Source organism: Lampetra fluviatilis, chromosome 29 (genome assembly GCF_964198595.1).
Source record: "Lampetra fluviatilis chromosome 29, kcLamFluv1.1, whole genome shotgun sequence".
NCBI lineage: Eukaryota > Metazoa > Chordata > Hyperoartia > Petromyzontiformes > Petromyzontidae > Lampetra > Lampetra fluviatilis.
The window spans coordinates 7,564,215-7,590,152 of NC_136303.1; the positions used below are offsets into that span (position 1 = coordinate 7,564,215).

At 45.5% G+C, this 25,938-nt stretch overlaps 1 protein-coding gene across 6 annotated transcripts in view; it reads left to right on the forward strand.

Annotated features, from left to right (window-relative positions):
- Nucleotides 1–385: 385 nt before the first annotated feature.
- The window catches only part of BCL9L (BCL9 like), a 170,943-nt gene continuing 145,390 nt past the window's right edge, over nucleotides 386–25,938 (forward strand). For all 6 annotated transcript variants that reach the window (XM_078870094.1, XM_078870093.1, XM_078870092.1 and 3 more), the window contains exon 1: nucleotides 386–836. The gene's annotated coding sequence lies outside the window, so the exon portion shown is untranslated. The remainder of the gene's footprint in view (nucleotides 837–25,938) is intronic.

The window sequence follows — 25,938 nt, forward strand, 5'->3', positions numbered from 1 at the left end:
ACGAGAAGGGGGCGGGGCTAACGAGAAGGGGGCGGGGCTAGAGGGGAATGAGGGGGGGGCTAAAAAGAAAGGGTCGCGGCGTGTACGCGATGGGCGGTGGCGTGTGTGGAGGAGGGGGCGGGGCGTGTGTGGTGAGTGGGCGGGGCGTGTGGAAGAGGGGGCGGGGCGTGTGAGATAGGGGGCGGGGCGTGTAAAGAGTGGGCGGGGCGTGTGTGGTGAGTGGGCGGGGGCGTGTGAGAGAGAGGGGGCGGGGCGTGATAGAAAGGGGGCGGGGCGTGTTAGAGAGGGGGCGGTGCGTGTGAGAGAGGGGGCGGGGCGTGTGTGAGAGTGGGCGGGGCGTGAAACCTCCCAGAGAGTGAGGGAGAGAGGGGATTGGAGAGAGAGCTTCAGACGCACGCTTTGAGGGCGGAAGGCGATTCTCTCTCCACACTCGTACCACTGACACAGTCGTCTCGGGCCCCCGAGTGTGTGGGGCAAGCTATCGAGCCGAGCTTGCTTACCGACAGCCCTCTCAACTGAAGTATAAAGGTTGCCCACCCCCCCATATGTAGCAGTAGTAGCTATAGTAGGGCTAGGACATGATTAGTGTTGGTGTCGTGTTTACAGCGGCGTAGTAGCCCTCATGTTATAACCTATAGGCACGGGTCTATACGTACAGTCTATATAGGAAAGAGCGCGCGTGTGTGTGTATGGTCGTCTCTATATATAGGGCAGCAAGGCACACAGGGGAAGAAGGACAGCGAGCCCTGAGGGTGAGGGGGGCAGCAGGGATAGGAACTGCCCTGCGTCATGTGAAGTGCTGCTGCTGCTGCCCTCCAGCAGTGCACTGGGAGTCTGTGAGTAACACCACCACCATCATCACCACCATCATCATCACCACCATCATCATCACCACCATCATCATCACCACCACCATCATCATCATCACCACCATCATCATCATCACCACCATCATCATCACCATCATCATCACCACCATCATCATCACCACCATCATCATCACCATCATCATCACCACCATCATCATCACCACCATCATCATCACCACCATCATCACCACCATCATCATCATCACCACCATCATCACCACCATCATCACCACCACCACCATCATCATCACCACCACCATCATCATCACCACCACCACCACCATCATCATCACCACCACCATCATCACCACCACCATCATCATCACCACCACCATCATCATCCCCTTAGCTATTGACGTTAATAATGTTGGGATATTTGCTCGTCTCTCGCTCACACATCAACAGCAGCAAACAAAGTGTTTTTGTTTTATAAAGGAGATGATTGTTTTGCTCGGGCTGATGTTTAATGAGATTATTTGTAATGATTGTAATGATGTCCGTGGCGTGTCAGATGACTGACTCCGTATGGGTCATCTCGGTGCTGTAATGCCACGAATTAAGCAGGACACGTGGATAATTTCACGAAAGGTCATAGAATCTCCACGTAGCATCATCATCATTGTTGTTATTTAAAACTTTGCGAAGCCGTGCCAATGCCACTAATGTACAGTAATGTTGGAATGTTGTCAATAATTGCTCATGACAATCGCAGTACGGGAACGGCACCGAGAGACAACGCATTGAAAGGCACCTCCCTCTGCTGCTAAGTCTGTGTGCTGCTAATTGTGAGCGTTTGTTTATTAAACGCTCATTAAATCTATGTTTATATACTGGGGGTATATCGTGTGTTGCAAGTATTCATATCCTGTTCAAGACAGTGTGTTTTCACCTACCCCCCACCCCCCCCCCCATTGACCAGCGTGGTGAAGTATGGTCAAACATTGCTACTAAGCCACAACGGCGTGGGTAGGCACTCATCCAGCAGTGGATTTTCACAATGTCTTGGCTGTACATCCACGATTTAAATGTTGTCTTTAAAGTACAGTCCACACTGTGTGCATAGTTTGTGTGTCTTTGTAATATACTGTGTGCTTACATCTTGCTTGTTTACACACGGCTCGTATATACTGTGTATTCGTGGTAAAGGGAAGTTATTAGCACTAACTTGCGACACAAATGTTCCATTGTATTTATAATAATACAACCGGACACTAAAACGTTACATTTTGGCAGCAGGGTTAGTTAGTGAGTGCCGTGCCCGCCGCTTAAACTCCTAAAACATTACACTCCCTAAATTGACTAGCGAGAGTTTGAAAACCGTGACAACTTTGTTTGTGTGTGTGGCCTTTGTTGTTGTTGTGGTTGTTGAATTCATTGTGATTTCTCCATTTGACATGAAGAACATACGACACCACGCAGTGCACGCTCAAGCATTTCGTTTCTCCTGCCCGCTCTCGTTACGAGCCAAGAGATTGCGACTGGCAAGATGCACATGGGACTCCCCCCAAACAGTGCGCTTCGCTTCGACAAATGGAACCCGTCGAGAGCTTAACGTTGTATCTGTTTACACCATTAGACCAAAGTCCACTCGGCCAGGAGATAAGTGGCGTGTATTTTGGTTTTAGACCAGGACATTTATGCCACTGGCTTGGCTGTCTTCTTCTTTTTGCTTCTGCGTAGCCACCGAGGGTTTCCACCTCCACCTCCCCCCCTCCTCTCCATGTTGTCCAACGTTTCACGACTTCGAGCTGCTCAAGCAAGCTGGCGCGTTGTCCATCGGTGGTGTTGTTTATAATTCTGTAATGTTTAGTCGTCATCACCGTCCGGCATGAGAAATTAAGCACTAAAGAAGGCCCTTGGGGTTCCCCAAGTGAACTCGTGGCAAAAAAATCGTGAGTGCACCAAATAATTACTGTCATCAGCTGGAAATGTAGAACTGAATTCAGTACACATCAAGAGCTCATAATACTAATAACACCACGCATTAAAGTAATAGTTCTCGGTGTGTTCACTTAATTATTGAACACAATTGTGATGTAAACACGTAACGTATCTTGTCAAGCTTGTGATGTTTGTAGTGATGTGATGCACGCAAATATAATTTATGCTTAGGGCCTTCACGAGTGGACTGGCAACCACCACTGCCAGCCTGGGCATGTCCTTTGTCAAAAGTGATATCGCTTCTCGGAGGGCTTTTCACCTGATTTAATAAAGGACACAGATTCGTATTTTTTTTTTAAGAAAATAAAATCCTGTAGTTTAAGGCACTGCTATAGATATGAATGCAAACATAATTTGAATCTCTAAAAATATATGCATAACTTAATCCCACTTACGATTTTTTTACATACTTAAATAATGCTACGCTATGTACTGTTTAAAGCTATTATCGGATATTTATCCACAGTTGGATGAAGGGCCCTCCCCCGCGTGGCCACTTGCAATGCCACAATCTTTCTCGCCGTTGCTGCTGTTTGTGAGCTGATCTCATCGCTCCATCTCTACGGTGGTCTTCCCGTTGAGTTCATTATCTCCTTTGGTTGCCATTCCATCACCAGTGTCGTCCCATGGCCAGCCTTGTCCCTAGCATTGTGTCCTGCTCAAGCCGACTTACCTTCCTTACCAGTCGATGTTTCTGATTTGGGTTTGTTTCCTGATCCACTTGCTCATATTTCATTGTCATTCCGATCATGCATTACTCCACACTTTGTGCACTGAAAAACAATATTTTGTTCCATATTACTTGTCACTCTCTCCATATCTCTGATTCATGTTATAATGGATTATATGTACCGATTTAAAATGGTCTTCACATTGATATGGTGTTTTTATGTTCAAAAGCAGTTTTACAAAAAAACGCTATCCTGTTCAAGTTCACCTCTGTTTGATCAATGTGAACTCAATCCTCCATCCATGATTGCCCTAGCTATACAACACATTCTCTGTTGTCTTACAGTGACCTCACAACAACTATAACCCTTTAACTGAGCAAACTTGTAAATTACTTTTGTCTTGGGTTCATACACTTTATCTTGAAGCCAACTTCATACCCTTTGTTCAATTGTTGAATCAATCGCTGTATTTCGCTTTCATTTGTTGTTATAATGATTATACCATCGGGAAATGAGATGGTTAATACTAGGTTCATGCCTTAACTTCTCCAATCAAATTTTTGTATAATGTCCGCTAATGTTCCTGTGCTATTACTCCTCCTCTGATTTGTGTTATACCACTTTTATCCTGATGTTTTCAGTGTACCGGTTCAACGCCTACAAATGGGTTTCGATACTTTCTCCATGTTTTTAAATGAGTTTGATAATTTCTACGTGTTTTTTTACTCATGCCCTCGGATTTGCGAGAGCTCGGCACACAGCTTCGGTTTCAACTGAATGAAAACGCCTTTTCATCGTCTATAAACGTCAGGAATCATTGATGTCCATTTGTCTGGATTGAGAGTATATATCTGTTCAATGGTAGACACAACTTTCTTTTCTGAATCTTACGTGATTGATTTGCATTCGGAATGCACGTTATTCAGTTCCACATTATGCTTGCGAACATAAATATACAGAATAGTACAATAATAGTACAGCAATGAAGAAATATACAAAGGTAACCTTAATTCAATACATACACAAAACACATGCATTTAATACACTGTGTAGGTCTTCTTTTCTATGCTTATCATTGGATTCCTCCAGTCTAAATAAAGATCATGATTTTGATGTTCGTGTTAAGAGGCTAATTGTTCAGAAATTCTTCAAATCCGTTTTTTTTGCTCTCGTTGTGAAAATCAGAATGATTAGGGTCTGTATTCCACGATTGAGATTAAGCATTTCATCTCCACCATACCGCGCCGCTGCAAGTAAATTCCTTTACGCCCCATATATAGACAATTCTTACGTTATGGTGGCCCTTCAACATTACCGCACGCACTAAACTTTGCAAGTGAGCCAAACTAGAGACGTGCCCAATGCGCACTATGTATGTTGCCCTGTTCGTGTATGAACACGCGTTCAGCTTGACATGGAAGCCAGCAAGCAGCACCTCTTGCGGGCTGTGGAGGGCTGCATCTGTGAGGCATTTCGGGTCATGGGGGTGCCCACCACACACCCTGTTTGAGTGGCTGCTTCTCAAGAAACGTGCGTGCTAGCAACGCGAGAAATTCTAGGGTGAGGCGCTTTTTTGTTGTGGTTTGATCGTGAGAAGGCAGTTACCGCACGTTCGGTAATAATTCCATTCCGGTGGTGTAGCGGTTAGCGCTTCTAACCAGGGGGACCCGAGTTCAATTCCCGCTCACGGCCAACACCAGTGACGATTATCTGTACTGGTCTTGGGCCTCCCCTAGGTTGACTCTGCCTCAAATTAGTAGCTGGTGCGGTGTGTAAATATTGCCACTGGGGAGACAAAGGCGGCCGGGCGTGGTGCTGGCCGCCCACTCACCCCCTCGTGTGCCGTGCCGGCCTTCATAGGTGCTGGCTAACAACACTTGCCCTAACAGTCTGTTAAGGCTATACGGGGGAGCTTTGTCTGTGTCTTTTGTTAGCGATGTCTCCCCCTGCCTCTGTGTCTCTTGAGGATGGTACTCTTATCCCAGCGAAATAAAGTGGCCAAATTGACACCCTTGGGGTCGCCCGTTTTCTCAGTTGCTGGGTGTTCTGAAGTGCCGTGTGGATGAATCGCATTACAGAAATAATGCCCCCGACTTATTGTTACAGGCCACACAGACACCACGCATTGGCGCAAAGTGTGTGGCACTTACAAGCCATGTAAACATGTTGGGTTTGTACTTTTTCTATGCTGCTGCTGCTGCTCGTGTTGACGGTCTGCCTCTGGGTTAGTAGTTTATTTAGCAGGTTTTCCACAGTGATAGTGCGACACTCCGTAATACAGTGTGCAGGAAAATAAATGCAATTCATAAACAAAGAAGAGCGTCCGGCTTTCAGGGTGACAGCAGCAGCAGCAGCAAATGTATGCGTAATATAGAAGTAACAACTTTGCAGCAAGCTGTGAAATCTCGTTTTCGAACACTGGGTTTAAGCGCCCCGGGTGTGCAGCAATAATCACTTTGTCTAACCGACCAGCAGTTACATTTCATTTTTTTATATTTTGCCCGTCCTTTGTTTTAAAGCGAGAAATGTGGCTTCTTGTTTTTATAGCCTAAAATAACCCCTGTAAGGCGATACGCTGCTGTGCGTCGAGGCCCCGGCAGAAGTAATATACATGGGGGGTAAGCGTTGTTTAAGAGAAGAATGCGGTTTTTTTGTGCCACGTAAAGGTGGTGGTCGCCTGTAATTTTTTTGGGCACATCGGAGACTGGCGGGGATGGGGAGTTGGTGAATCTATTGGAGGATGAGTGCTCGACGTTCAATCCTTTGAAGCCATCTCACCCGACGTGGTGGCACGATGTCGCACCGCTTTCCGACGGTCGGTTTGATGATATTTTGGTCGAGTAACTGCACAATGCGATGAATATCAACACGACGTATATGCATGCGTGTACGTTGAACTTCTTTCGCACCGTACGTAGCCAACCGTGCTAATCGGGGAAGGACAACAATCTGAACACAAAAAGAAGTTACAAGACATTAGTTTTCAATTTAGATTTAAAAGTACATAACTCCAGTGGCTTCCTAATATCGGACGGAAGAGCGTTCCGGACAGCCGCAGAATCTGAGCGCGTGATGCAGTGACCGTCTTTGTTCGATGGCTAGCAAAAAGAGGAAATAGGTCTTTCCGTTTTTGCTGAACAGATAGTTGGTCCAGTAGATATTTCTGAAAACGCACTCAAGAAAACTAAGGTTTTTTTAAGATAAATGATCACGCTTGTGCGGAGTACCTCGCCGATAATAGCGGAGCCCAATTCTCACAGAAAAAGTGCAACGTTTTTCCCCCCCTAACCTTTTATGAGCCGAACATTAGAACTCTTAAGCCAAACACCACTCTTACCGATACTCCGATAACACTGTAGGAGGAATAAAAACTGCTTGGTTTATATTTAAAAATACAGAGCCTGAATTTGTAAATCTTATTGGACCTTTACCAGACAGATGTTGTTTGCCGCACGGAAACATAGATAAGGCAAGTGCTGTAAATTAAATTGATTTAGAAGGGAATGTGCATGTCGGGTTGGGAGGGGGGGATAAAAAGTGCCACGTTCGTTTGACACTTGGAGAAGATTGTGAAATGTTCTTTTGATGCAGTGCTGAAATATCGCCGCGGAAATAATAATGGTTTGATGGTGATTGCGTTGGCTGCCAGGGACTTTTTTTTTAATGGCTGGATTTGTGAATTTACTGCGGATCACAGATTACCGTTGCACTATTCGACCGAGGTCTATTGGAGGCTGTGCAAATGAGGATTTTGTAACTGTAGACGCCACTGAATTTGCGCTATAAACCGCCATAGCGTCAGGGACGTTTACGAATACGGCAGTTGAACACGAGGACCCGAAGGCAAAATGTCTGTTTTTGTGAACGCAACATTTTTCGTACACTGCTGCTCAAGATAATTATCGTCGGTATTTAAAGTTTCATGAGATGATGGTGTAGATAGATGCAATACCAAACCAATCGGATCATCTGCTTAGAGTTTAGTCTAAAACGAGCTGGGCCCGCTGACCTTGATTTTTTTGACGCGAACTATTTTGGTTTTGCCTGGCACTTCGTTTTTTTTAGCCCTCTTCCTTTGGCTGTTTTGAAGCGCGGCTTGTGTCACGCCAGATTCAAATGCGTGTGGGATCAAATTGATTCGGTCGATGTCACCGTTTTCAATGAGGGATGTAACGAGCACGTTAATGGATTCATGGAGAGTTACATTAGTGGCAGTGAGGGATGGGTTATTCGAAGCAAACGGATAAAATTGTCCCAAACCCTCAAAGACACGGTCAGGAAGATGAGGTTTTTAAGAGAATCGTGAGAGATGGTGGTGACTTGAAGGAGCCTTCATGCAGCAGTGGATTGACCATGGCTAATGTTGAAGATGATGATTTTCTGCTGGCTTATGTGACCTGCAGGAGAGAATGTATTCTGTAACATTATGTCCCGACCATAGGAGATGACTAAGACACAATATGTGACTTGACAGGATGTACTGTAATATGAAAATGTTAATTTAACATTTAACAGTGTCGGGTTTAAGCTGGTAAAGGTGCAGCCCTGCAATGCCTTGCTCACGCCACTCTTAGCAGAAGGGTCTCCACTAACCTACTGATCAACTAAGTGTGATGTACCCGTTCAGTCTTACGTGTTAACAAAGGCGGAGTATTTAAGAGACTTGCCTCGACTGTCAGAAGCATTGGTTTAATACCCGTTTCTAACAGAAAGGGTCTTTGCTTTAATACACATCAGACATGTATTCCGCATTGGTTTCAGCAAGCTTGAATCTGCTGATGAGACGTTGAATGTCGAGGCTTGTCCAGAGTTTGCTTGCATGGAACCAGTGTTGCTGATGAGATGCACTCTCATAAGGCCGTAGACAAATATGGGAAGGAGGCATGCTCTCTGGCTGCTTATTTATTTGTTTACATTCTTCACAAACGACGCTCGACGATTATTTCCTGTTTTGTGGTTAACAAGGTGGTACTCTTTGGTTCTTTCGGTAAAGTCACGTAGGTATCAAATAAAATCAATCGCGACGTTTCGGGCGCAACACAAGCGTCCATCATCAGGTGGGAAAGCATGGTCTGCTGCTGAGGCAGACTGTTTTAAAAGGTTTGAAATGGGTGTAGCCCAAGGGTTATAAAGAGGTGGCCGGGCTAGTGATGCTAATGTGAGAAATTAGCAATGTAACATCACTAGCCCCGGCCACTTCTTTATAACCCTTGAGCTACACCCATTTCAAACCTTTTAAAACAGTCTGCCTCAGCAGCAGACCATGCTTTCCCACCTGATGTTGCGCGCGAAACGTCGTGATTGATTTTATTTTATACCTACGTGACTTTACCGAAAAAACCAAAGAGTGTGGATTCCTGCAGTTACGAAAGCTTCAAATCAACAAGGTGGTACTCATTTTATACCAACTCTAGCAGCAGTGGGTGATTGGGTGGGTGGGTGGGGCGGATTAACCGCAGTGTCATCCCTGGTTAGGATTTGAACTTGGATGTGACCATCCTCAGGAGCAGCACTGCCAGCTGTGACGTGACCAATGCTGTGCAAACCGCAGTGCCACTCTGCGTTTGTTGCTTGGCGCTGATCTATATACCGCGTATATAGCCGCTGGTGGCACGGTAAGGTCACAGGCCTAATACGGACAACTATTACTCAATTAGGCCACGCTACAAAATTAAACATTATCTCATTCGGCGAGCTTATTAAACCAGGTGTTGTACACCCACCCGCATTGATTCACTCCGGCTGTGCCGCGACTGCATTATAGCCGGCGTGACAGCTGTAAGCTCCGCAACCTGGTTCCGTGTGTGTGTATGTCTTGTGTGTGGGGAGCCGCATTGTAGCGGTTAGCGTGCTGCGTTACGAAACCCGGCGAGCCGAGTTCGCTTCTCGCTCGTGGCCAACACCAGTGACAATTATTTGTACCAATCCTGGGCTGCCCCTAGGTCGCCTCGGCCTCAAATGGGTACCTAGTGCGGTTTGTTAAAACATCGCCACTGGGGAGACAAAGGCGGTCGGGCGTGGTGCTGACCACCCACCCCCTCGTGTGCCGTCCTTCACAGGTGCTCGTTAAGAGCACTTGCCCCTACTCTCTGTTGAGGCTATACGGTGGATCTTTGTCTTGTCGTCGCGCTTGATTGCACTCCTATTGTGGTTCGCACAGCTCCTTTCACACTTGTGTAGGTTTCCTTATTTTTGTCATCATCAACGTGGAGCTGTTAGGGACGGGAAACACGCGATGTTTCGAGAAATTAAATCCAGTCCCTTTTCGTCGTCGTGTCTCCTATCCAACCTATATGGGTCTTCTCCAAATATTCTGCACAGGCCACCGCTTCTGCTGTTGGCATGCCAAATGTTGAGGAGTGCATTGTGGGTGCTGCAGGACATCTTGGGGAGATGATCCATGGGTTGCTTCTCCTGACAAGCGCATTGGTCGGCTGTGTAGAAGCCCCATGATTTCATAATTCCAGTGTAGCATCTTCATGTAACAGCAAAAGTAACGTTTGGGTTGGTAAGCGTTCACGACGAGTGATATGCGATGTATAATGTTACGTGCAGTAGCACATGGCGCTGTGTTAAATCATTATCGTATTGTCTGGATGACGGTCTGTTTTCAGAGGTGTTTTTGGTACTGGCAAAGGAGATCCTATGATGTAGATCCTCACCCCGAGCTCTCATTACTCTGATAGTGCATTGTCTTTGGGCTGTACGCCTTTTGGCGTCCTCTGGCCTAAAACCCTTTGAGAAGAGGCTCAAAAGAAAGCTGTCTCTGGTGTGGACCAATCCGTTTCAAGAACAATGCATATATCATCAGAGTGCTTTTTTGTTTGCATTCTGACCACAAGCATAGTGGTTAATGCAGACATGATTCCTTGTAAAAGGTTTCAGTTTGGTGTTTTAACATCTTAACACCTGTTTTGTTGGCAGATAAAAGGGGAAAACCCTATTATCGTGTTTAAAAACATTTGGGGAGCATCTTACAATCGGGGTAGCGTGTGTGGACGTAGAGTACACGACCAGATTTGTATAATGTTTTGACACCGGCCACGAGTTTGGGGTGGGGTGGCTCTTACTTTACTGAGCGTCTTTTAAAATCCAGAGAATGCGGTGAACGTTTTACATTGCTTAAGCGGTCGATTGTTTTTCCAGGGCAAGATAACACAAACAAATATTCGACCAAACTCATGTGATCTTGCCTCAATCCACGCATGGTTTTATCATAACAGAGGAGATGATGTGGATTCATAATTGACAGCCTTTTGCAAATTTCGATTTAAAGCTTTCGTGACTGCAGGGATTCATCTTCTTGGTTCTTTCGGTAAAGTCACGTAGAATGGAAATAATAAAATAATACAAATAAAACATAATAAAATAATTCTCACGACGTTTCGGCCACAACGCAAGCAGACCTGTTCTCCACCTGAGGACGGCTGCTTGCGTTGTGGCCGAAACGTCGTGAGAATTATTTTATTATGTTTTATTTGTATTATTTTATTATTTCCATTCGACGTGACTTTACCAAAAGAACCAAGAAACCTTTTGCAAGTTCACTGCTGTCCAGTGCGGGTTGGTGATGGGGGGAGTCGGTGGGGGCGGTCAGACATCACTTTCCGTTGTTGTTGGCCTCGGCCAGGAATTGAACACCGGGTCACCGGGTTTTAGTGCACATCGTACTAACCAGTGCGCCACTTATCCCCCACCCTTAGTGTGCCTTGCCCTGTTGAATACAACTTGAAAAGTACAGGAAAAGATCGCTCACCTCATGAATGAATGCCTCCCCATTCCAGATTTTGTCAATGTGGGAGTGGGGGGGGCTTGTATGACCATATTTCACCAAGCTTTTAACGTAAGCGCACGCTGCGAATGTTATCGGCAGCCCTATCGTGCGTGTGTGTGTGCGCAAGCCCCCATGGTGTAGGAATATGGGAACCGTCGGCTTTAATTCCTCCTGTGAAGTCATCGGCGGGTTTCTTCGCCCGCATTTTCCACCGGTTCACCTGCTGCCACCCATGGGCACGTTGCACGGGTCTGTTGGTGGCTCGCTTTTGGTGGGGCAAAGCGTGGGTGAATCCCACGTCTCTCCAAGCTCGTCTGGCTTGCTTGCCAAAATTGGATAAATAACTCACGATAGGAGGGGAGGCCCTTTCGCGCACACACACACTGGCATTGGTTCTGTGTGCAGCAGAGGTCGCAAACGGGTTTTGATTCCTTACCCGTACCCGTACCCGGATGCACCAGGGTCGGAAACGGGTACCCGTACCCGGCCATACCCGTACTCTACCCGTACCCGGCCGGGTACGGGTAGGGTACGGGTATCGGGTACCTGATTGCGACCTCTGGGATGAAGCCATGTTGCAGGCGCGGGTGGGTTGATTCTAGGAACTTGAATTGTGAGAAGAGATAAGACGTTGGGAAATGAGTGACAAACGGTGACTCACCAGTGACTCACGGCTATCCGTACCCGGCCGCACCAGGGTCGCAAACGGGTACCCGTACCCGTACTCGGCCGGGTACAGGTAGCCGGGTATCGGGTAGGGTACGTGTATCGGGTACCCGGTTGCGACCTCTGGTGTGCAGGAGTTTGTACGCGTTGTACTGCACTGTAATGCGTGTGGGTGTGTGTGGGGAGTGGCAGTGTAGCGGTTAGTGCTCTGCACTACGAACTCGGCGAGCTGAGTTCGATTCCCGCTCGCGGCCAACACCAGTGACGATTATCTGAACCGATGCTGGGCCTCCCCTAGGCTGACTCGGGCTCAAATGCCTGGTACGGTGTGTTAAAACATCGCCACTGGGAAGACAAAGGCGGTCGGGCGTGGTGCTGACCACCCACCCCCTTGTGTGCCATGCTGGCCTTCATAGGTGCTCGCTAACAGCACTTGCCCCAACAGTCTGTTAAGGCTATACGTGGGATCTTTGTTTTTTGTGGCAGAGTGAGTGAGTGTTGTTGTGGAGGTGGGGTGCATTTGGAACGAAGTTGGTGGTGGGGGGGATAAGGTGCAATGTACTGTTTACTTGAGCTGGGCAGAGGCACTTGGACCAATGGGAAACGCTCAGCTCATTTGGTTTGGCGAGCGCCGCTGTCCTTTGGAACTCCTTTTGGGATGAGCGACTGTGTTTACACAGATGTTTAGCTGCCAATGGCTCCTTTTCGGCTGCGCGAATTGTACAAGTAAGCTACTCAACTGTTATATACATATATTTTTTTCCAATCAATTTATACCACCAGAGTACAGTGCTTGCTTTGCGAACTACATAACGTTAGGCAAATAAGTACAGTGGTTTAATCATGTGTGTCCCGGTTTATTTTGCAATTGGAATACAGAGCTCCTCTTGTCCGCAGTGATTTGAGAGCCAAATATGGAGGATCTTATTATCTGCTGGGTTATCTGCTGGGTTATCCGTGAAATTGGCTTCACTTTATGAGTGAAAAAAATTATACGCATACATACTTGGTAATGGGATGAATTTTCCCATAGATTCATATTGTTAACAAAAAAATTACGGAAAAAAGAGTTCATTCGAATTTGAATTTCACAGAACGCATGGAAGTTGTTTTGGTCTATGAATGAAGTTCATGGGATATGAAGAAATGTGTACGAGTTTCAGATGAGACCACTTTGAATTTAGGATTTTTTTCCAATCAATGAAAGGATACATTTACTGATCGGCTCCTCTTATCCGCAAAAAAGATACGGAGACAACAATTTAAACTATCCGGAAGCTTCAGCGTTGTACCGGATAACCCCGCGGGTAATAATTTGACGATCCACTCCTCCAATCTGCGAAAACAGAATGCTGTTCGTCAAAAAAACGCGACGTGAAATACTGTATGTGAATAGTCGCCGATGACGGGAAGTGTTTGTGTGGTGGGTTATCGGAATTCTAGATGACGCTTTTGTTGCTGTAGATAATATGAATCACACGGGTATTACAACCTCAGACGAGAGGTGTTTTCCTCCAATGTCAACATACTAGTGGTGACGCTACGCGAGCCAAATACGAATTATAATCGACTTCTATCCTAAACGCATGTTACTTAATTCGTGACTTAACACCCGCACCTGTGAATCATTCGTCAGAAGTGGGCGTTTGTCAACTACTGTATCATGAGTTCCCACGTTTCATATTCAAAAAAACCTGTTCATAGCAACGTAGACAACATAAAACCGCAAAAGCCCCTCTGCCTTACAATAATATGGTCACCCCAGGTCTCTTGCAAAAGAGATAATGGATCTCGGAGATCTCTAACCTGGATGAAAAGGGCACTAACATGAAATGGCACTTTGTGCACTCGCTCAGTGGTGCATGTCAATGCATGGTGTATGTCTTCCTGTCCAATCTTGGATACCAGTAGTAACATTGCCATTGCATATGATTTATAGACATGTGTGCTGAACATTTCATTTTTTTTGAGCCCTTCAACAATGAAATGCTGGATGAAGGCCTCCCTCCCCATACCGTGTTGATCAGAGTTGTTTGAACATACTTCACTACGCTAGTCTTTGCGGGTTGGTCAAAGAGGGAGGGGTGGCAGGACCCATTCGGATATCAGTCGCCACTGATGGTGGCCGTGGCTGGGAATGGAACTCACCCAGGTCTTCAGGTTCATGCAGCAGTGCGCTAACCACTGTGCCACCGCTCCGCCTGAAACTTGAAGTAACTGTAATATGCAAACATCGATTAATAATACACCTTTGGCATTTCTGCTGTATATCTTTCGCGCCCCTCTCATGATGCTATTGCGATAGAAGCTGGCTTTTGGTGCCGAGATATTAACTACTTCACCAGGTATACAGGAGGTCTTGGGTTTGATCCCGACCCTGACACCTGTATATTTGGAGTTGCATGTTCTCCCCGTGGTCACGTGACATTTTCTCTGGGTCCTCCGATTTTTCCCTCCACATTTAGAAACAACATGCGTTTCGAGTATTTGGCTAATATAACTTTCCACGTAATAAGCCACTTCGTTGAGCAGTAATTTGTGGCTAGGTCACTTCTGAAAACGAGCTATATAGCTCAGTGGGCCTTACCTGCTAAAATATATAATCGTTGAGTTTCAGTGAGTTTTAAAGAGCACTGTCCACCATTGTAGGTACAGCTCGTGTGTCTGTGTGGAGTGCTGGGGGTGGCAATGGTTCACATGCTGCCCCTACAAGCCTGTGTGACCCCAGTTCGATTCTTGACCATATTCCCACATGCGTGGTGAGTGGTCCTGAGCCTGCTCCTGCGTATGGCCCCTCTCGTCTGACTCGGCCATACATGAATGCCTGGTTGTGCGCACTTCAGCGCCGGGGATACAAAGGTGGGTGGCGGATGTGTGTTGTGCTCGTGGTCTAGTGTGGCGCTGCCCGCTTTTGCCGCGGCAGGGGAAGGGGCTATACGAGACATATTTGTCTTCGTGTACGCGTGCGAGATGCGGGAGCGGTAGTGTAGCAGTTGGCGCTCCGCGCTACGAACCTTGTGACCCGAGTTCGATTCCCAATCATGGCCAACACCAGCGACGATTATCTGAAGTGGTCATGGGCCTCCCCTAGGTCGACTCAACCTGAAACCTGGTGCAGTGTTAAACATCACCACTGGGGAGACAAAGGCGGCCGAGCGTGGTGTTGGCCACCCAACCCCTCATGTGCCGTGCCGGCCTTCACAGATGCTCGATAACAGCACTTGATGCTCCAACAGTCCTTACATGCTATATGGGAGATCTTTGTTTTTGAGATGCGAGAGAGAACGTGCGACTGATCCAGGATTTGTGGTGGGGTGACCATTGGCTTTACCGAGTGAGTGTGTGCGTGCGTCCGTGTGCCAGTGATGTTGACGTGAATTGGCGGTGATGTCAACAAATGCTCGTTTATCCTGTTGTAAACTTGTAGAGGCAAACAAATAAAAGAAAGTTTAGGTATCTACCAAGTGCTAACTTTTATTGTTTTGACACGGAATAATTATAAAAGAAACTATACGATTGCAGTGCCATGCAGTTTATTGTTTAATTACAGTAATATTCTTTGGTCTTTCGGTAAAGTCACGTAGGTATAAAAATAAAGCAAAAAAATAATTGTTTTATTTTCATACCCACGTGACTTTACCGAAAGAACCAAAGAGCATTGATTCCTGCAGTCACGAAAGCTTCAAATCAAGATGAATTACAGTAATGTTATGTATTCTAGATGTGAAAAACAATTCAATGTGAACATTCGTCGTAAAAAATGCCCTAGATAATGAAATGAACTCCATTGATTTTGTATGTGCAACTCGTGCTGTGATATTTAATTCCATTGTAGCAATGAATTGAGGAATCCAATATTTCAGCTTGTTTAAGTTCTGTATACAGCCTGTAATTAAACCAGATTCTCAAGGGTAGTGAGTGGAGGGTCTCTGCAGTTATGAGTGACTGCACACAAAAAATAGCCCATCACATTTAATTTGATTCTGCGCTTAATTTGACCAAACTTCGAGCTCTGAGTATCAAACACAGCAGGTGGACTGTCGTGCGACGAATATTACTACTCTGGTGGTAGAATGGGGCAGGAGAATGCTGCCTCCACTGTGTGGACCGCTTGGCAGGATCTCAGTGGTAACTCTGCGATATCCACTTTTATTGTTGGCATTGCTCGGCGAGTGATCCGACTGGATTCTTCGTATCGTGACATGATGCCAATAAGCACAATGGGGTCTAAATTTGAGGGGGGGGGGGCATATCAGAATGTTTACAAGCAAGATTTGTCACTCCCTTCTGCACTAACTCACTGACTCACGTGAAGTATGCGAGTGGGAAAGCCTTCATCCAGCAGTGGATGAACAAAATTCCATAAAACAAATGGCACAATCATAGAGAAACAATTTAGCCTTGTTCATAGATCATAAACTACTTGAAATGTCTAATAACTTTTGAACCTTTTTTTGCGGAAAATTATATATGTATTCTGAAGTGTGGTAGTTTTATGCCAAGTCATTTTGTTTTAAATTTCTCTTAATTAACAGTTCGATTTGATAGTTATTTGAAAGGTGCGGATTAATTTATTTTAACACCATCTGTTTAGGTCATTGGTGGAATTATTTTTTTTAAATGGTGAAAATATGAATAATTCAAGTAGCATAAACTGTAATCAAATTATATGCATTTTTATGCATGTCCCCTGACTGTTATTTTGCTTTTAGGAACATCAAAGGGTATGTCACATGTGCAACACCTTTGATTTTATGAGGAATTAACTTAATTGTATTCTGGGGTGCATTATATACTGTACACAGTTTACACTATTCTAAGCATTTCGATGGCTGGGATAGGTCACCTGGTCAAACAGTGTGGAGTTATGGCCGAAAGGAATCATTGTATTCTCCAGATGATCAGACCCCTTTGGAAAGGAAGACATACCCTAGACGTTGGAGGCATTTTGAATAAAAGTGCATCTTATAATTGACAATGCAATTCGACTGAAACAGGAGGATTTCTCCACAAATCTGGCTGTCGCCTTGTGTTTCTAGTTCTAATTACTGGCGAAACGTTTTACTCAGATTGTAAATGTTGTGGATTTGCTTTCCAACACACCGGAGTGTTGTACTAGTAACAAATTGGCCACGTTGTTTACGTCACAAACCTTACTAATTGCCTGTGTCGGGTGGTGGCGGGTTTAACGACACATTTATATTTACGCAATCTAACCCGAAAACCTCTATTATGGATAATATTGGTCGCGAAAGCTTACGTGTTAAACAGAATGCAGTATTATATGGAGAGTCGTCTTCCTGAAGATCATTATGAATGGGTTGATATTATTAGGTTTTTTCGGTAAAGTCACGTAGGTAAAAAAATAAAAAATATATATTTTTAAATTAATAAAATAAAAATATTTTACTTTTATTAATTTAAATTTACATTTTTTTACCTACGTGACTTTACCGAAAAAACTTAATAATATGAATCCTTGCAGTCACGAAAGCTTCAAATCTAGAATGAATGGGTTGCTTAAAAATATTGAGATTTGGTTTTCTCAATGTTGATTCTGAATGCCTGGTTCTCTGCGCTGGTCACCGATTTGCTATGGAGTACAAACTTCCGGAATATTGTTCTAAAGTTAAAGCGCGTCTTCTGGAAGATAACATTTATTCTCCATATTATGAGACGCACGCCCAACGTTTGTTTTAAAATACAGGGTTAAAAAAAATAGATCCTCATAATCCAGATAATATGGTAAGTTTGAAATCCTAGGTCGTCTGTACTCAGCCCAGCTTTCCTCTGCAGTGAACACAATCAGGGGTCATGTCAGAGAGAAACTGACTTAAAATGTGCAATATTTAGCAATGTTTGTACTGATGTATACATGTTTTGCATTTGTTCACCATTCTCATCAGATCTCAAGCTAAGCAGGTAAAAGCCTGGTTAGTACTTGAATCGTAGGCTGCCTCGGCATACCGGGTATTATCGGTAACTTGGAGATGGCAGAAGCGCAGTGAATTATTTTTGAGCGTTATCCTCCCGTCTGCATGAAAATCTTCTCTGGTTTCCTCCCACATCTCGCCGGGCTATGAGATGCACGCCTAAACCGTTGTCTTGAAATACAGGCGGGGGACACACGTGCCTTATAATTCGGAGAATACGGTAACACACACTTTAAGCTGTTGGCTTTGGTCGTGTAGACCCACTTTGAGAGGTTTCGGTTTCAGGCTTCTCACCAGCCCCGGGTCAGCTGTTGGTCGTCGGTCCCCAGAGGATTCGGCGCCCCATTCGCACGCCGTCAGCACTAGCAACAGCCTTCCTAACCTCGACCTTTGATCCTGGCCGACCCCCCCCATCCCTCGGTTCGTATAGCAGGGGGGGGGAGGGTGCCCTGTCTGGAGCGATTCCCTTGAATCCTGGGGATGCTGGGAGTGGCACGTGTCGACCGAAACGTCGCACCTGTCGCTCGTTTATGTCGCCCAGGGGTGGGGTGGGAGGGGGCGCTGGGATAAAAGTGTCACCCTCCTTAGCCCCCAATGCATTGCACTTATCAGTCATTGCTGCGGTTAGCAGGTTACAGCCCTTGGAAAAGTAAGAGTCGTGTGGCCCCCGTCGGTGGTGCTTGCGAGGTGCGAAGAGAGTCGCAGCGGCCCGCTGCCCCCTGTGGAGTAGCCGTTCATTCAGCGGGGAAAGAGGCTCTCCATTGACACGCGGTGTGCGCACGTCGCGGTGTGCACACGCGCGTTTGTCTGCGGCCCTTTTGTCGAGCCAATGTCAGATGAGGGCCCTCCCCCCGCACCGTGCGGGTCACTGGGATGGTTATTTGGCCGTATGTTGACCACGCCGATGGGTAGCGTGCGTTGGTGAAGGCGGGGATCGTAGACACGGAAGCATAGAAGGATGGTACGACCGTGGGTATTGCACTGCCCACCTCAGAACACAGCCGAACAGTCGACTGTGACAACCTGGCTAGCATGGTGGTCGGCCCATCCAAGCCTTGTCCAAGATGAAGCTTGGCCTAGCTTCCGAGTGATCTGGTTAGGGGCACACACGTCACAACAATTCCGCAATATTTTCATTTTAAAAATAATATGTTCCGCCTTATCGCTTTCGGTTGATTAAAACGATGCACCGTATGCGCGTAGTAATGATGTCGGTTGCCGCGCATGCTTAACGTCGTAATTTCTTAATGTTTGCCAACCCTGTTTGGCGGTGGGTAAAGTTTGTTTGAAAGGGGTAGCCTCTGCTCTTCGTCAGCTGTGATTATGCTGCTTTAAATCCCAACGCTTGGTTTGCATCCAAGTGTGATGAGTTCATCGTGGTTTCAGCCCAGTCACCAATGACCGCACATGCAAAAAAAATCGTCACACTCAAAATTTGCTTCCGCACTGAAATTTTGTTAAATTCCAGCTCGGAAAATCGAGGACAAAACCCCATCGGTTTTGACTGTAAGCTGAGTGCATGCTACAGTGGTTTACTGTGTGGTCCATAGTTTGAGTTGTATGGCCACAATCACACTGCTGTGGTTTGTCTTGACTGTATCTCTATGGTTGTCTGTCTCATTGAGTCTCTAAGCATCTCCGTGAGTCTCTGCGTTTACTATACGATCCTTAGTTTGGGTTGGATGTTCACAACTTGCACCAGTGTGGCTCGTGTCTTTAATTTCCATTCACGAAAGAGATGTGTGTATCGATTCTAGATTTGAAGTTTTCGTGACTGCAAGGATTCATATTCTTAGGTTTTTCGGTAAAGTCACGTAGGTAATTTAAAAAAAAATTAAAATTAATAAAAGTAAAATAAAAATAATAATTTATTTTAAATTTTTTTACCTACGTGACTTTACCGAAAAAACCTAAGAATATGTTGTGCGTATCGGCCTGTCTTCTAGGGACGTGACGCTGTGACGGCACAATCGTGATAAATACAAAATCAGAAGGAAAAAAAATAACATCCCAAGGATGACGGACGTGGTGATGGTGATGAAGTCGTCACCTGTAGAATCGGCTCGCGTGAAACACGAATGCTTTGGTCATCTCAGACCCGTCGAGGCGGACGATGTGAAAGCCCCACACATCAAAGAGGGCGAGGCGGGACTCGCGTTGCCCTTGATGCTCGCCGTAAAATCCCTCGACCAAACTTAGCGCCTGGCAACGAACACTGAAAGGATGTGGCATCACGCTTGTTCGAGCCCCATTTTTTGTTTTGTTTAAATAATGACAAGGTTTACGGTGTTGTAAGCAAACAAAATGTCACCCGCCTCTCCCCCCCCCCTCTTCTGCCGGCTTAATAAGAAAAACGCGTCTTCTATATTGAGCAGCACAGTTGAAAATGCAAGTGCTCTACGCAACGTTGATACACCAGTGTTGTGTTTTAAGGCGGTGCATTATAAGCTCCAGCTTTTTATTGCATTTTTACCTGCCTGGATTGTACCACACGAAGCCAATTTTTGCACCACTCCTAAACATCAGTGTTTGATATGCTCGGAGCCATTGAATTTGATCATTCTGCTGTGCATGACAGAGCACACTATATTTGTTGCATATTTGGTTTCAATTTGATAACTTTGTTCCAGTTTATTTGTCCAGAGTTTAACACTGTTAGTGTCACTTTAAGCACGAATGCCGGAATGTTGCATGTGGCATACACAGTTTACTCGCGTGCTCCAAGTATGCGGACCTTGTTTATTGTGAGAGTAATTGTAATTTGTGTATGTACGTCTGCGACGGGCAAAGAACCACGGGGAGATGCATGTTTCAAATTACACTGACGGACAGAACGAGGAACACATGGATTACAGAAACACATGCAGGTCAGTGACATCACTCAAACTAGATTCGAAGCTTTCGTGACTGCAAGGATTCATACTCTTAGGTTTTTTCGGTAAAGTCACGTAGGTAAAAAAATTAATTAAAAATTACTAAAAGTAATAATAGAAATAAAGTAAAATAATAAATCACGACGTTTCGGAGGCAACACAAGTCTCCGTCATCAGGTGGGACCGTCACAGCTAGATTTGCTGTATCAAGTGAGGCCTGCAAATCTAGCTGTGATGGTCCCACCTGATGACGGAGACTTGTGTTGCCTCCGAAGCGTCGTGATTTATTATTTTATTTTATTTCTATTATTACTTTTCGATTTAAAGCTTTCGTGACTGCAGGGATTCATCTTCTTGGTTCTTTCTGTAAAGTCACGTAGAATGGAAATAATAAAGTAATAAAAATATTATTACTTTTAGATATTTTTTATTTTGTTTCTTTACCTACGTGACTTTACCGAAAAAAACCTAAGAGTATCACTCAAACTGTTAAGAAAAGCAAGCGGTAGCTTGGGTGGGACGCGGCCGCTGGAAGGGATGGTAGACGCAGGTCAAGAATTATAATGGAGCAGCAGCCAAGGGGTGGAACGTGTCAGCGAGTACGTCGAAGTGTGTGCTGGTTTGGGAAAAATGGAAGGAACCGGAAAGAGAGGAAGACCTAACAGAGAATGGCCTGACGACGACATAAGAAGAGATTGGTGCCAGCCACGATGTGCCCACTACTTGAGCATATTGGCACAAGACAGAGAGGAAAGTGGAGAACCAATGACGAAATGTGCAGTGGACACTCACGGGCTATCTGCCCATGGATCGTGATGATGACGATGCAGGCACCGGGTGGATTTATTCCACCGTAGGATCGTGAGAGTTAACAGCGGCTTGAGTAGGCCTTCATTCAGCAGTGAATCGACCGTGGCTGATGCTGTTGTCTGTATTCTTAGGTTTTTTCCGTTAAAGTCACGTAGGTAAAAAATTAATATTAAAAATCACGACGTTTCGGAGGCAACACAAGCTTCCGTCTTCAGGTGGAACCGTGTTGCCTCCGAAACGTCGTGATTTTTATTTTATTTTACTTTTATTAATTTTAATTTTTTACCTACGTGATTTTACCGAAAAAACCTAAGAATATGAATCCTTGCAGTCACGAAAGCTTCAAATCTAGCTGTTGTCTGTGTTGGTTTAGGCACTGCGTGGCCCTGGGTATTTTGTCCGGTCGCGTGAGAGAGAGAGAGAGGCTCTTTGGATCGCACTGGAGAGGGTTTTGTGGGAACAGTATCGCTGAAGAACACCGTCAGGAACACCGCTCCTTCCACGGCGGCGGTGTACGTATTCATTAAGGCCGTCCGTGTGATCACAAATTCTCAGCTCCGATTTGATTTCATGCCTCGTCCATGAAGGCCAAAGGTCGCGCCGTACGTCTGTGCGATAGTCCGAAGCGTTTGGAGAACCGGGGGTAATGCTTTTCAGCGCGTTATTAATTCCTTCCAGCGCAGCGTGCGTGCAACGCGAAAGGCTAGCCTGAGCGTCGACCAAAAGCCGACTGTTTATTTTGCACTGTATTGTAGTTGTTTGGAAAGTATGCAGCCTGAAATATTTTTAGGGTGGGTTGCGGTTTTTTTGCCCCCCCCCCCTTCCCCCCAAAAATAAAAATCTGTTGTATTAATGTGGACTACCGCCTGTCCTGTACTCTTGTTTGCACAGAACGTGTTTTTTTTGTTCACGCATTCTTTTGAGTTGTATTGCACTCTGTATGCTACTGTACAGTGCTTAACATTTAAACCTGAGATTTTATGGAGGAACTGCGTGTTATCTTGGTGTGGTCTGGGACTGTTTTTGCTGTTGTTTGCTGCCTTTCTCAAGCTTGGAAATTGGTCATTTTATTACCTTTCCTATACTTTGCACTCCTGTAATGTATTTGTATTGTTGTAACTTTCTGACCCGCCCCGACGGGGGGCATCTGTGAAAAAAAGCTTCAATAGCTCATATCATTTCTCCAGCGTAGATACAGATTCTGAAAACCCAATTCGTTTGTGCACGACGTCACGCGAACCTGAAAGCAACTTGGCATCTGTGGTCAACTTTGATGGCGTTTTATTCTTCGTCTCGAGTACCGGATACGTGAGCTGCCGTGGTGTAATGGGTTTGCGCACTGGACTTGCAACCCAGAGGTATAAATGGGTTTCACCACACTTTGTCGAATTGACATTTTGCACGTGGCTCCGGTAGAGCGTGGTTGCTCCCACCTCTAACCCAAGGCATATTTTCATCTAGGAAGAGGAGACCAAGTACCCACTCGAGAGCTCCCTGTCAACAGTGTCACGAGCAAGCAATTGCAGGGCTGCACCTTTAGATGTTGCCTTTTTAGTACTTCGGATAACGCGCCACTGTACACGTTTTGCTTGCTTTGAATTCTGTTGCGTAATTTCTCTGTTGACCTGCCTTCGTCTTTTTGTCCGTTAGACCTGTACTGTATTGCAACTGGACTGGTGTCACTTGTTTGACCTGGGGCCATTCCTTGCCAGAGACATCCAATGCCTCCAGTGGGTGTAATGAAGTTGATGACGACGATGATGATGAAAACTGCTTTACGGAAAGGAAATATATCCAGATGATGTCTTAAACCCATCGACCAAATGAACCTGCGTGTGCCAAATTTCGTAAGATCCCAGAAGCTTAGCAGCAGTGAGCCTGGATCATGCTTGAATGGTTGACCAGCATGCATAGTGAATTATCATAGCCTGTGGGGCTACGTAGCGGGCAACAGAGGGCAGTGCAGCAAATTTCATTATTCTACTGCACTTCTCTGGTCACGCATCTGCGCTTACCGACTTCACCGACCCGTACTGACCAGCGTGGGGAAGTATGGTTAAACGACCGCCCACGACCCGCACGGCGTCAGGGAGAGGTCCGGCATCCATTGGCTGCGCTTGTCCCATGGTTTTTGTTGCGCTCCATTGAAAGGCAGAATCTCTGAATAACGTCTAAGCCCGCTATGCAGCGAGGCCTCGTTTTGCTCATGAGATAGTAGATGCGTTCCTGAGAAGTTCCACGTGGAACGGCAAACTGCTTTAGTGAGCTGCACAGCGCATGAAAGTAGTTCGTCGTCGGCCGCTCGCGCTGTGCACGACATACCCCCCAATCGAAGAACCGCGTTCTTGCCGTATAACCACGGCAGCTTCCCCGTGTGGTCACAGTGTGATTTTTGGTAACAGTAATCTGGGGGATTGTTGACACTTTTATTGTTAATGCACTAATTATGTTTTTTGGGTTAGATCGCGTAAGTATAAATGTGGTCGTAACCCTCCACCACCCGACACCGCCTGTAAGGTTTGTCACGTAAACAACGCGCCAATTAGTGACTACTTCATCCCACAACATGTAAATGTTGTGGATTTACTCACCAACACACCGGTGGGCTGAGGTAGTAAACTAATTGGCGCTTTGTTTACGTGACAAACCTCACTGGCTGTGTCGGGTGGTGGAGGGTTACGACAACATTTATACTTCACGCGATCTAACCCAAAAACCTTAATTGTGAATAATATTGGTCGCGAAAACTTACGTGTTCAAATGCACTAATGAATAGTAAGCAGTTTAACACGTAGGCCTTTGCTGGTTGTAATTACTGGTGAAACGTCGTACAAAATTGTAAATGGTGTGGCTTGACTCTCCAACACACCAGCGTGCTGTACTAGTGACGAATTGGCATGTTCTGATAATTGTTTTTTTTACCCTTTTATCTAGCAACAAAACTGACACATTTTTTTACAAGGAGTCATGTTTGCATTGACCGCAATACCTGCAGTCGGAATGCAAACAAAAAACACAACTCTGATAATGTATGCACTGTCCTTGAAATTGATTGGTCCACACCCGAAACAGCTTTTTTTAGAGCCTAGTCGTCTCGGGTGTGGACCAATACATTTCAAGGACAGTGCATACATTATCAGAGTTGTGTTTTTTGATTGCTTTCCGATCGCAGGTATTGTGGTCAATGCAAACATGACTCCTTGTAAAAAAAGGTGTCAGTTTTGTTGCCAGATAAAAGGGTAAAAAAACTATTATCATATTTTGCTCCTGGCAAAGGAGGTTCCAATGGTTGGCATGTTCTGTTTGCGGGACAAACCTTACTAATTGGCTGTGCCGGGTGGTGGCGGGTTGAACGACACATTTATATATTTACGTGATCTAACCCAAAAAACCTCTATTATGAATTGTAAGCAATCTGTTTACAAGGTTCAGTGAATGTTAGTGGGCACGTTATTTTTGCCTTTGTATCGTAAACGTGCAGTAATGTAGCAAGGCTCACCGAATTGGCCGGAATACTCCTATGTTGGAATTTTTTAAATGAGACTAAAGAAACATGATTGATTTATTACCCTTTATTTTACCAGATGAGAGCCCATTGAGATTCATTATCTCTTTAGCAAGGGACAGTTATTAATTTTTTTATTTAATTGCGGGCAATTTTCAAATGTGGGATTTGCGCTATGACACTGACACGCAACGATAATCCCCGTTAGATAAATGATGGGATAATGAAGGCGTTGTAGACATTTCAGAAGTGTGGGGGGTTTCTGGCTCCAGTCAATTTTTATTTGAAACCCATTTGTTACATTCGTTAAACTAACACGTGGGTGCCACAATTAGTGCGGCGTCTTACGGAGAGAACCGCCGTCGGTCATCCCTGCAGCAGCAGCAGCAGCGGCGGCAGCAGCGGCAGCAGTGGCTTTTGGCTAACGTCGAACAAAGACGGGTCGCCGCATCGCGCACGCGCTCTCTCAGATGCCCGTCTGGAACGCTCTGCCTTCCGATATGAGGATGCCACTGGAGCTATGTCACTTTTAAATCTACATTGAAAACGAATTTCCCTTTAGTTCGGTGTCCCTCCCCCCGCCCGCACATCCGATTAGCACGGTTATCGATGTACAGAGTGAAAAAAGTTCAACGTCCGTACTCGGCGGCTCGGGTTGTCCGCGCGCTGATGCTTTGCCGTGTTGTATTTTCGTCGCTTTGTTGTGGCTCAATACATTCGCGACGGTTCTGTCTTGTCAAACTCTTCTGTTATAAGGCCCCTTTTGCCTTACCCAAGCTTGCATTTCGTGTTGAAAATCGCCAGGAATATACGTACCTATGCAACTTGTACTTTTATACTTTTTTTTATTTGTATTTGTTTTATCTATTTTTAGTGACTTGCGCTTACCTCTTCTC